Source organism: Hipposideros armiger, unplaced genomic scaffold (genome assembly GCF_001890085.2).
Source record: "Hipposideros armiger isolate ML-2016 unplaced genomic scaffold, ASM189008v1 scaffold_327, whole genome shotgun sequence".
NCBI classification, from domain to species: domain Eukaryota; kingdom Metazoa; phylum Chordata; class Mammalia; order Chiroptera; family Hipposideridae; genus Hipposideros; species Hipposideros armiger.
Genome location: NW_017731677.1, coordinates 1,779,702 through 1,791,759, shown reverse-complemented (window position 1 = coordinate 1,791,759; position 12,058 = coordinate 1,779,702). Strand labels below are relative to the sequence as shown.

Here is a 12,058-nt window from a genome sequence, read left to right as displayed (position 1 = left end):
ATTATTCTTTCTACATATACGAGCTTCTCACATTATGTTCCCCACTGTGAGTCAGTATGGGGAAAACACAGTAATTGTAGAGCATCATGGTTAACGGACAAAGCTTGGAACCTGGGTTCAAGCCCTGCCTCCTCCACTTACCAGTTGTGTGACCAGAGTACAATACTAGCTACATGACCAGAGCCTCCTCTTTGCAGCTCTGGGCTAGTGGTAGAACCTGCAGGCTCTTTGGGGCTATTTAAATGAGTTAATTCACTGAAAATACTTGAGACAGTGCTTGGTACATAGGGTTAGCTGTTACGATGATTATATTATTCTTTCTCATACTTGTCATCGAGAAGTTTAATCTCCAGTCCTCAAATCTGACCTGGTCCAATCCAGAGCTACTAAGACCCATTGGGCATTGCACAACATTGTGGTCCCATAGCTTGGTGTTTCGGTTCTCCCAGTACTGCTTGCTCCCTTTCTTTGTTGCTATGAACTAACACATTTGTTTCCCTGCTCATTCACTTATCCCCACAACTTTGAAATATTATCTCCATTGTTTCTAGTAATCCTCTCTTCCCTGAGCTCAGAGCAATTTGTATGTGCACTTGGTGATTTACTGAACCCTTCTTCCAATGAGGCCCTGTATGGAAATACAAAGAAATGAGCGTGTCATGACCCTGCCTTCCATCTTTGCTGCCTAACAGGAAAAGGAGGAGTCAGGTATGACTTAGATGATGAAGGACAAAAAAGCACTGCAGATGCTCTGCTGGAAGTCTACAGAGAGCACGAGAGTCCATAAAGACGTGAGTGCCCAGCATGCAGAAGGGACTCAAGAAACGTTTGAATAGTAGTGAAAAGCCAACTGCATCTTAGACTCAGGCCTCAAAGATAAGATAAGTTGTCTTGAAAGATAAGTGACTATTTTCTAGAAGGACAAAAGTGCGTTGGAGGCTTGGAGGGTAGGACAGGAGATGTTATTTTAGACTGAAGAAACAACAGAAGCAAAGCTTAAAAGCAGAAGTTGTAGAGTTCACTGATTTTGAAAGTCTGATGGCTTCCTAAACTGTGAAGAAAGAATGAGAAATTAAATTTCAATTTATCATATAGAAAATTGAATACGTGTGCACATGGCCAATGGACATATGAAAAGATGCTAAAGGTCACTAGGCATCAGAGAAATGCAAATTAAACCACAATGAGAAACCACCTCACACCTGTCAGAATGGGTGTCATCAATAAATCAACAAACAAAAAGTCCTGGCAAGGATGTGGAGAAAAGGGAACCCTATGCACTGCTGGTGGGATTACAGACTGGTACAGCCACTATGGAAAACAGTTTGGAGATTCCTCAAAAAATTAAACATAGAACTACCTTATGATCTAGCAATTATAGTTTTGGATATTTATTCAAAGAAATCCAAAACACAAATTCAAAAAGATACATGCACCTCTATGTTCACTGCAGAGCTATTTACAATAGCCAAGATATGGAAGCAACCCAAGCCCCCAAAATAGACCATTGGATAAAGATGTGGTACATATATACAATGGAATATTACTAGGCCATACAAAATAATGAAATCTTACCATTTGTGACAACATGGATGAATCTAGAGGGTATTATGCAAAGGAAAATAAGTCAGACAGAGAAAGACAAATACCATATGATTTCACTTATATGTGGAATCCAAAGAACAAAATAAATGAACAAACAAAACAGAAACAGACTCAGATATAGAGAACAAACTGATGGTTGCCAAAGTGGAGGGGGGTTGGGATCTGGGTGGAAAAGTTGAAGGGATTAAGAAGTATAAATTGGTAGTTACAAAATAGTCATGGGGATGTAAAGTACAGCATAGAGAATATAATCAACGAAGTTGCAACAACTATGTCTAGTGCCAGGTGGGTACTAGGACTAATTAAGGGGAATCACTGCATAAATTATATAAATGTCTAACTACTATGCTGTACACTTGAAGCTTATAATATAAAACAATATTGAATGTCAAGTGTAACTGAAAAAAGATTAAATAAGTAAATAAATAATAAAACAGTCCAAGTTCTTTCGGATATACCGTAGATACTCTAAAAGCCACTTAGTGACTGCCAGGAACATCATTTAATCTGCCTGAAAATTTGTGTGTTGCAGGGGGAACTCTTACTTGAGACACAAGGGAGTTTCATGTCTTACATAAACGTTTAGGGTGACAGACTCTGATAAGCAGAACCCAGAGATTAGGATTTGGTCCCAAAGTTGCCGTATAATTTCATAGCTGCCCAGAATCTATGCTGTCACAGAGCAATTCAGCATGCTGGATTCAGAAAGGACACAAGTTTGCAATTTGTCTCTCACTGCCTTTACTTTTGAGGGACACCGAATAACACAACCCTTTTAATTAGGACAAAAGTCCCTGAGACCTAGAGAGCAGACATAGTCTAGTATTGCTCAAGAGTATCAAGGACGGCCTTTGTCTCATAACTTCATCTTTCCTGAAAACAGTCATGGTTGAAATACAGAAAGTAAAAGAGCATTTATTATCTACCTCTAGTGTAGCAGTTCATTTGGACTTTGACCTTCTTGGGCTGTCACGTTGTTCCAGATAAGGTCTTTGTGACACCAGGATTCATAAAGAGCTTAGCTATTTCACATTCTTCCAAGAGTCTGGGAAGTTGTCTGCACATATTTATTTTTTGTTCAAGTCTTCTCTGTACTCAACTGTTGTCTAATTAAACACCAGCCATATGTGGGAATCTGCTAGTTCTCCATTTGGCACATCTACATCCTGGTGTCCTCAACTGCAATCTAAAGTTGACAGGCCTGGATACCAGAAAGATGAGGACTTGGTTTGGAAGGCTGAAGGGAAAGGAAAACATGCAACTCCAAGGGAGTGCTTAACACGGCCGAAGGGTGGCCCAGTGAAAGAAATGTGGCAGTGGAATTCGGAATCTGAACTGTTTGTCAGAATTGATAAAAACGTTCTTATCATGGAAATTTATCAGTGCAAAGTTGCTTGACAGGAGGGGAGGGGGGAAAAGCTGACAGAATTTTGGAGAAGAATTTACATGTGACAGTCATTGTCCATAGAAGGAAAAACAGAAGATCCGGACAAGGAAACAACCGGTTTCTTGAAGGGCAACAAGACTATTCGACAACTCTCACCATCAAGAAAGTCTCCCTATATTAAACCTAAATCTCTTCTGCTCTTATGCTTTATACACATTTTCTTTCACTTGCCCTTTCTGGGTTTTATGAAGAAGCAATGTTTATATAATGATTTGTGTAAACATGTCTCCTGAAAGAATCCAATCAGATTCGATCATGAGGGGTAACTAATGTGGTAAGAACAGTTGGATGTATATGGGTCACCATACCCACGGTGGCATATTGGCGAATCACCATCAGCTGTGAGGTGTGCTGGAAATCATTTCTTACTAAAAATAAGTTACCTAAGCTTATGCATGATTTAGCTATTTTTAGATAGGGTGGGAATCAATCATGATGCCATTATCACTTCCGTGTGCTTCACTGTTGTTGAAGCAACTATATATAGCTTTTGACCACTATCTATTCAACAGATATTTGTAAAGCACCTACTTTGTGCAAGCCTGGCCCAGGGGGATACATTGTGTACACGACAGATGCGAGTTCTGTCCTCACAAAGCTTGCCAAGGAGTAGTGAAAACTAATAAGCACTTTGAATAATATTGTCTCAATCTTCACTGCAACCCTAAGAGGTATTATCATTTTCTCAATTTTACATATTTTTGGCAGCTAAGAGTCTAAATCCCATTCTTTAAACCAGTAGCCTCCAAACACCTGTGAACATGCATTCCTTTTAGTGAAGAAAATTTTAGTACTCACCTGTGTGTGTATGTATATATATATATATATTTAAATAAGTATATATTTATGTATATTTAAATAACACATGTATTTAAATAAATATAAATTTGTAGATAGTGATGCATTATATGTAAACATATGCATATATTTATAAATTGTATGTACATTATATGTATCTTCCTCTACACCTCACCTTGAAGACACTGCTCTGCAGCAATCTTCCATATTGCCTCCTGATTTTGTCTTTATGTAACAGGAACAATCTACCTCCACTATCCCCTCACCTAACCCCAGATTTTGCTCTGGATGAGTAGGGATGGGAACCCCATCTAAGAACTTGATCTAGGAAATATCTTTTTATAAAATAAAAAGCATTAATTTTCAAGTTTGGACTAGATCTTTGTTCTGCTAAGGATGTTTTGGGAGAATTCCTTGATTGGTTTTTTTAGATTCCAAAGTCCGTTCTTCTGCTGGTTTGCAAATCCTATTCATTTCTTTTGAGTTCTTTCCTGGCTGGATCTGAAGTACCTTCACAAATGCGTGAGTGTCTTATATATCTATTTCAACTCCTCACGGCACCCAGTAAAGAATTGAGCACATTAGGAAATCCCCATCCTTGGGTGATGACTTAGTTGGAAAAAGGAAGACTTTTTACCTCAGTTATGGAATAGGAATTATTCCCCTGTGGAAACAAACTGTCCCAGACATAGTAGGGAAAAAGTTGGGCTGCTCTGATGTCCCTGAGCATGGAAAACTAAGAAAAAGCAGCAGATTCATCGTAATGAATCAAGCACCAAGATGATGCAGGGCTGTCACTCAGCTGTCTCCACAGGCACAGCAAAAGAGAGGGCTAAGAAACTGGATCAATAGAAATGAGTCCTCCCACCTCTCTACCCATTCTGGCCCCAGTATCACCCTAACTTCCTCTTCTCCTCTTTGCTTGGTCGTCTATGGAGACACCTCACCTGAACCACCAGGAAAATGGCTGTAAGTTCCTCCTTGACTCCGTACTGCCAAACCTCTGTTCCCTTAGGCTCTGTGCTTGGTTATCGTCCACATTCCTTATTCTACATATGCCTTGGCACAGCAGCCTGGAGGCCTGCTCCAGGTTCTGATTCTAACCCAGTCACTAACTTCCTAGGAGACATTAGGTCTGTCTTGCTCCTCTACAAAAAGAAAGCCCCGAAGTTAATTAATGACCTTCCAAGGTCTTTTTGGCCCTGGCACTTTTGACCCTGCACCCTCCCTTTTTTCTGACCTTTCCTCTCTTGTCTTACCCTGGCCTTTTGGAATGAAGCAACTAGGGACAGGAGGATTTGTTCTGAAAAACTGCCTATGGTTGTGGCCTTATTGTTGATCAGGGTGCTGCAAACAGAAGTGTAACAGAGGGTTGAGTCCTTTTCTTTCACAGGATGTACGCGCAAACCCCATTTTCTAACATGTTTTCCATCTGACATTTCAAGTAACTATCCCCGCGTTGGTGCTTCTTCAAGTCAAGGTCTGTTTTTCACTCTTTGGAAGGGGCATAAACTGTGACAAATGGTCTCGGGTTAGGCATATGGTGAGACATTGATTTCTTAATTGCTGGGATGTATTAACAAACTTATTGTCCCCAAATGTAAAAATAATGAACTTACCACTGTGCATGGAATGTTGACAATGTGAAGGAGATTAGATTTATTGGCGCCTTGGAGACCATCCTTAATGTTTAGTAGAACATTGTCTTTCATTTCCATTCTAAGTGAATTTCAATTGCCTTCCTTCTAAAACCTTGTTTTAAGATGGTTGCAATGGTTAGGATATATAAAAAGGTTTCCTTTTCTTTCTTTTTTTTTTTTTAAGTGGGTGTATAAGTTAGAAACCATGCTTGGCTCTGACCAACAAAGAAACAAAATACAGCTGCTAAAACATGATGGGGGCTTTGTTCTTTCTCCTGAAGTTCGGAAGGAGATGGTTGAGCCGATATAGAGGCTCCAAAATGTCCCCAATGTCCGGGGCACCTGTATTTCTGCTCCACCAGCTTCACTTCAGGATTTCTACCCTTGAGGTTGTCTTTTCTTTCTTTTTTTTTTTTTTTCTTTCTGAGCCATCCTGCCACCTGTTGGCAGCTCATTGGCAACTCAGCTCGGACCAGGAATCAAGCCGCTGTTGCTCAGAGCTCGCACTCTTGCGCGAGCTCTTAACCAACTGAGCCACTCGGCCGGCCCTTGAGGTTGACTTTTTATTACAAAATAGCCGCTGCCACTTCAAACCTGACTTCTGAGTTCCAGCCAGAGAGAAGAATAAGAGGGGAGGGCACATGTCAGCTGAGAGGCCCACTCAACTTCTACTTATATTTCATTGGCTAGAACTTAGCCAAATGTCTACTCTACTTCCATCTGCAAGGAAGCTTGGCAGATGCAGAGTTTTGCTGGGTACATTGACACCCCCCATCCCGTCAAGGTTTCATTAGAAAGAAAAAGGGAGAGGATGAATTTGGGGTAGGCACATTTGGGGTTGTTTTCCCTTCAAAAACTAATACATGTTTCTTAAGGTAAACTTGAAAGCTATGAGAAAGAAAAGAAAGAAATGATGGTGATTTTAACTACCCAGCATGACCTCCGGTAGCACTGAGTATAACTGTATGCTTGTTTTTTTTATTAATACTCATAAGTATTTTTCTGATTATAAAAGGAATGCCTATTCATTGGGGAAACTTTGAACAAAGATAGAGAGTAGGAATCACCCATAATTCCATTACCCAGAGACAATCACTATAGTAGCATTTAGTTGCGTTTTCTGCTATTTTTATGTATATTTACATATTAATAATCATAGTGTGTGCTGGTATCTTTTTTTCCCTATCTAAATAAAAGAAGTGAATTTACATAGGATCCTACCTAGTGTATCCCTGCCCCCTCATAACACAGCATTCCAGATCATGGCTGCAAAGCTGTTTGGAAGGTGCTTAAAGTAGGAGAGAATGAGTAGCATAGGCTGGTTTTCTCCTGCTCTGCTCTGGGAGACCATACGGCAGATTTGGCTCACTTCTCACTCTCACTCTAAGACTACATCATATGCTCTCCTTTCTGTATTTTTCCATCTTAAAAAAAACACCAAGTGTACATGCCACGAGTTAAAATGATTCTTCGGAGAACCTGAGCTGCCATGCGCCTTCTTACCACATGGCTCACAGAGGTGGAATTTGCTCTGGCTTTAAAGTTATAGTATCTCAAAGCTAGACAGGATCCCTGTGGCTCACCAGTCCCAACCCCTAAAGCAACAGCAAAGAGATGCGGGAAGGAGAAGTGGCCTTCTCAGGGTCACAGCTGGCATGCTCGGTACCGCTACTCAGGCCCCCCAAATACCTTTCTAGTGATTTTTAACTCTACTTGAGATGCTTTGGGTGATGCAACGGATTGATAAACTTCAAAGGTGTTATGAGTCCCACAAAAATATACAGCCGACTATAGGCAGTTGCTAAAGGTTTACTGAAGCCTAGAGATTTATAACTTGCTTAGGGTGGCATTTCTCAGATTAGCAATCCCATTTACTATACCCAGATTCTTAGAGAAATAAATACTCTACATAAACCACTTTTTTCACTCAGCACTCACTTGCTCAGAGCTCAGACCTTGCTAAGTGCCACTGAGTTATGCTACAGATTTACAAAACTTGCATCCTTGTTGGGGAGGTTAGAGGGACACATGAGCCAATATGGCACATTCATAAAATGGAACGCCAAGCAACTGTAAAAGGGAATGAGGTAAATCTGTATGAATTCCCACAGAGAGATGGACATGATATATTATTAGAAGAAAAACTCTGATTCTAGAGGAGTTTGATGGTATATGTAGTATGATCTTTTCTGTATTTACAAAACATGCATTTGCACACTTACATGTTTTTTATACACATAGAAAATGTCTCAACAAATACACCCAAACTTTTAACAATGGCTACTTAATCAAGTCACATTTTAAAATGGGAAATAACATTTTTTTAACTTTTTAAACTTACATACTTCTGTTTTTTTAATAGAATCATGTAAATCAATTTCCACATCATACATTTTAAATAATCATCATGTCTACCACAGAGGAATTTTGACAATTAAATGAGCTGTGATGAATAAAATGTTTAGAACTTTGCCAGGTACATACTAAGAGATCAATAAACATTAACTATGATGATGATGATGATGATGATGATGATGGTGGTGGTGGTGGTGGAAGATGAGTGCTCACGTGCTGTTGCTGAACATATACATTCATACAAGTTATTTATAGGGCAATTTGACCAGACATATGTGCCAAAAGCCTTTAAATTGGAAAATATTTTGACCCAGCAGTTCCTCTTTCAGAAATTTCTATGGAAAAAGCTGAGTAAGTATATAAGAAGTATGTACAAAGATGAATAAAGAGCAAAATGCTGGCAACAAGCTAAATGTTCAAGCACAGCAATGGGTCAATAAATTATGGTGTATCTTTACAATAGAAGAGTATGCATTCATTGCAGCAGTGTATTCACTAATATGGTCATATGTTAATGATATCATATTAAGTGAAAAAAGCAAGTTTCCAAATAGCATATACAATATGATTCCATTATATATACATATATTTATATTCACAATTGCCCAGGGTTCAATACTGTTAATATTTAAGTGCATGTGCTTTTAGACTATATATATTGTAGACTATAAATATAGCCTAAAAGCACATGCACTTAAATATTAACAGTATTGAACCCTGGACAATTGTGATTTTTTTTTCTTCTTTATATTAGGTGTAGTCTCTAATTTTTCTCCAATGAGTATTTATTACTTGTGCAAGTATTTAAAAGAAAGGCAAAGGACCTTTGAGGGAGCATTTCACAACGTAGCCTCCAGGCCAACAGACTGGCCTCAGATTGCCTCTGCCTGGGAGCCAGACGAGGAGCAAGTGCTTCTAGCCTCCAAGGATCAAGAAGGCATGCTTGTTCAGTGTCCACTGCAGACTCAGCAAATGCAGGACTAGTGTCCTGGCCTGACTCAGGAGACAGACCTTTAAATGTTGATTGAAGGCCAGAAAAGGAAATAGGTGAGCAAAATTGATCTATGTCACTGCAATCAGCAAACCCCCAAAAATGTACCAAGTTCTTAGGATGACCATTCTAGTTTTGCATGGAACGGTCCCAGTTTATGTCTTTTGTTTCAGTACAATTGTGAATAACACCCCTTTCATTCTTGGTCACCTTACCTTACCTATTTGGGGTTTGCTGATTTGTTTCATTATTTGCTTGAATTTGTTCTTCTAGCTGCGGTATTTCCTGTAAAAAGGTTCAATTTAAGTTCAACTTCTTTTTTTGGCAAGAGTTCTTGATAGATGGTTCTGTTTCCTGTATATTTTCTCATGACAGGAGGTACACCATGTCTGCTTGTCCCACTTTTAGTAATATGCAAATTAATGTGTGGGTTCATGTGGTGTCACCTTGATCAAGCCATTGCAGTTCTTTACCAGTCTTTCACCTGGTGGTTTCATCTACCATTGGTCATTGCCTAAATTATTGCATGGGAGATTAGAAAATAGTTCTAGCTCTATCATTCCTCCCACATTTATTGGCTGGAATCATTTTGTGGAGAAGAATGTCTCTCATAATTAGGGCTTAGTTACTCTCAGTGCAGTTTATATAGGAAGGACAGAATAAATGCTTAACTCATTCCTTTCCATGGTCAGTGTTCAGAGCAATTAGTTGGAACCCTAGTTAGTTTCAATGGTGTCCAGGGTTTTGTTGTTGTTGTTTGTTTGCTTGTTGAAGTTTTTGTTTGCTTGTTCTTTGGTGGGGAGATTTCTCTTTTTCTTTCTTTTAAAAAGAAATTTGAGATCATTATGAATTCATTAAGTTCTTGTATGGTAAATGTAAATACCTTTGTAAAACAAATTATCCTAATAAATTAGGAGCTATCTGTATTAGGGTCCTCCAGAGAAACAGAATATATGTATGTATACCTCTACCTCTACCTCTACCTCTATAGATAGATGGGGGGATGGGGGAGAGGGAGAGAGAGAGAGAGAGAGAGAGAGAGAGAGAGAGAGAGAGAGAGAGGTTTATTCTAAGGAACTGTGGGGGCTGGCAAGTCCAAAATCTGCAGGGCAGGCAGGCTGACTGGAGACCCAGAGAAAAGTTGATGTTGCAACTGGAGTCTAAAGATTTCTGGAAGCAGATTCCTTCTTTCGAGGGAGACCTCAGTTTTTTCTTAAGACCTTCAACTGATTGGATGAAGTCCACCCACATTATGGAGGGTAATCTACTTTTCTCAAGGCCTACTGATTTAAATGTTAATCTCATCAAAAAAATACTTTTCATAGCAACATCTAGATTGATGTTTGACCAAATATCTGAGTACCATGGCCTAATCAAGTTGACACATAAAATTAGCCATCACATTATCTCTATATTAAAAATAAAACAAAACTAACAATACAAAGTAGAATATGCAAAATGAGTGATAGAATTTATGCTTACTGTGGTGTTCAAAGATGCCAAAGAACACTCGGGCTGAACCAAACAAGAAAGGTTTGAATTAGTAATTTCTGTGTGTTCTACTGGCTTAGATGTTAGGCTGAGCATAGGCAAAAATGGCCCCAGTCTGGCCACTTCTCATGAAACCTTGTGTAATTTACATTAGTTCACTGAGTTTCAGAATCTTCATCTGAAAAGCAATAACATCTATTCTACCTGCCATTATATTTTGTTAGGAGAGCCAAAAGAAATTGTGTATATTAAACCACTTTTAAAACTCTATGCATTACACAAATATAAAGTGTTATTAAACTGCTTTTTGTTAAGTACCGATGAGCCACAAAGTGTCAAGCAAAGGTGCTATGAAGTTGCAGCCATAATTGCAATGCCACATTATGATGTTCAATTTTTTTTCTTCATTTGAGAAAGGCCATCGCTCTTAGGTCCCACATTTTAAGAAGAGGGAAAGTTGTCACTCCCCTAAGGGAAAAAGAATCAGAGTGCTAATTTTCCATGTGAATGCCTCCATTATAAATTAATGTTTCCCTCAGAGTCCCTAATTCTCTGTGTCAACCATGTAGCCTTGACAAATGCAAAGGATAAATAACTAGCTGGCTCGATTCATCCATTTAGCCATTCAATACGCACTTATCAAACACCCATTATATGTGAGACACTCTGCCCAGGTGATAGTGGAGATGCAGAAATGAATCAAATCCAGATTCTGCCCTCAAGTAACTTCTAGGTTATTAAGAGGAAGAAGGTATAATTAAAAGAAAACTATAATACAGTATAGAAATTGAAATGTACCATGGGAGAGAGCAATAACATCCCATGGAAGTTCAGAGGAGAAAAGATCAATTGCAGCTGAAGGAACCAGACAGTTTCTTGGAAGAAGAGACACTGAGCCAGAATGAAGAACAGGAATAGATGTGGACCTGTGAGGTGGGGCAGAGGAGCAGATGGAATAGGGAGGGAACGTTACAGAGATGGTGGGGAATACAGGTCCTTGAAGGGAAGAGGTAGGAAGGACGCTGGATGTGTGCTATTTGGGGCAATTGATACATTCTCTCCTTTACCTCTAACTTCTTTCTCTACAATTTTGGAAAGGATATGAAGATTTGTTTAACACTGCAATGACAAAAATCTATAAAGTTCACCAGTTTCAATTAATGGGTAGCCGAAGGGTCACATCTGGTTGGTCAGCTCAATGGAGGCAAATACCTAGTCAATAAACCATAATTTTATTATGATTACAATGCTTTCCAACTCTAAAACTCTATGATACTCAGGAGCCAAATCTTGTTTGAAAGTTGTTAACATTTTGGATCTACATCTTTCTTAGCCAGAGCACCCATTACCATGCTTTCTAAACAGAAAATGCAGGACTTAATTTAGCCGCCCTGATGATTCAGAGTCATCCTCAGAAACAGAAGGGATCAGACTGTGCTGTATCACAGCATTGCCAGGATCCACGGAGGTACGAACAATTATTTCTCCTAAACTCAGGGCACCAGATTGCTCTGTTATAATTTTTTTTTTCTGCCTTGTTGCCAGGCATTCAGCACTCCGATTCTGATGCTCTCAGTGTATCAACCTATTTTCTCCCATATTTGTTCTGTCCACTTCTTGCTTCTATTATACGTGAGGCTTGGAAGTTAGATGAACAAGTTCTGGTAGAATTACGCATCAAATAAGAGTGTACGCTCTGAGTAAGAGGATTGCCTACTTGCAAAGTATCTT

The 12,058-nt window shown here is 39.2% G+C and overlaps 1 protein-coding gene and 1 long non-coding RNA gene across 2 annotated transcripts in view; one reads left to right on the top strand and one right to left on the bottom strand.

The window, feature by feature from the left end:
- The window catches only part of MMD (monocyte to macrophage differentiation associated), a 90,666-nt gene that overhangs the window by 805 nt on the left and 77,803 nt on the right, over window positions 1-12,058 (top strand). The gene's annotated exons all lie outside the window — the stretch shown is intronic.
- The window catches only part of LOC109392350 (uncharacterized), a 187,178-nt gene that overhangs the window by 108,383 nt on the left and 66,737 nt on the right, over window positions 1-12,058 (bottom strand). The gene's annotated exons all lie outside the window — the stretch shown is intronic.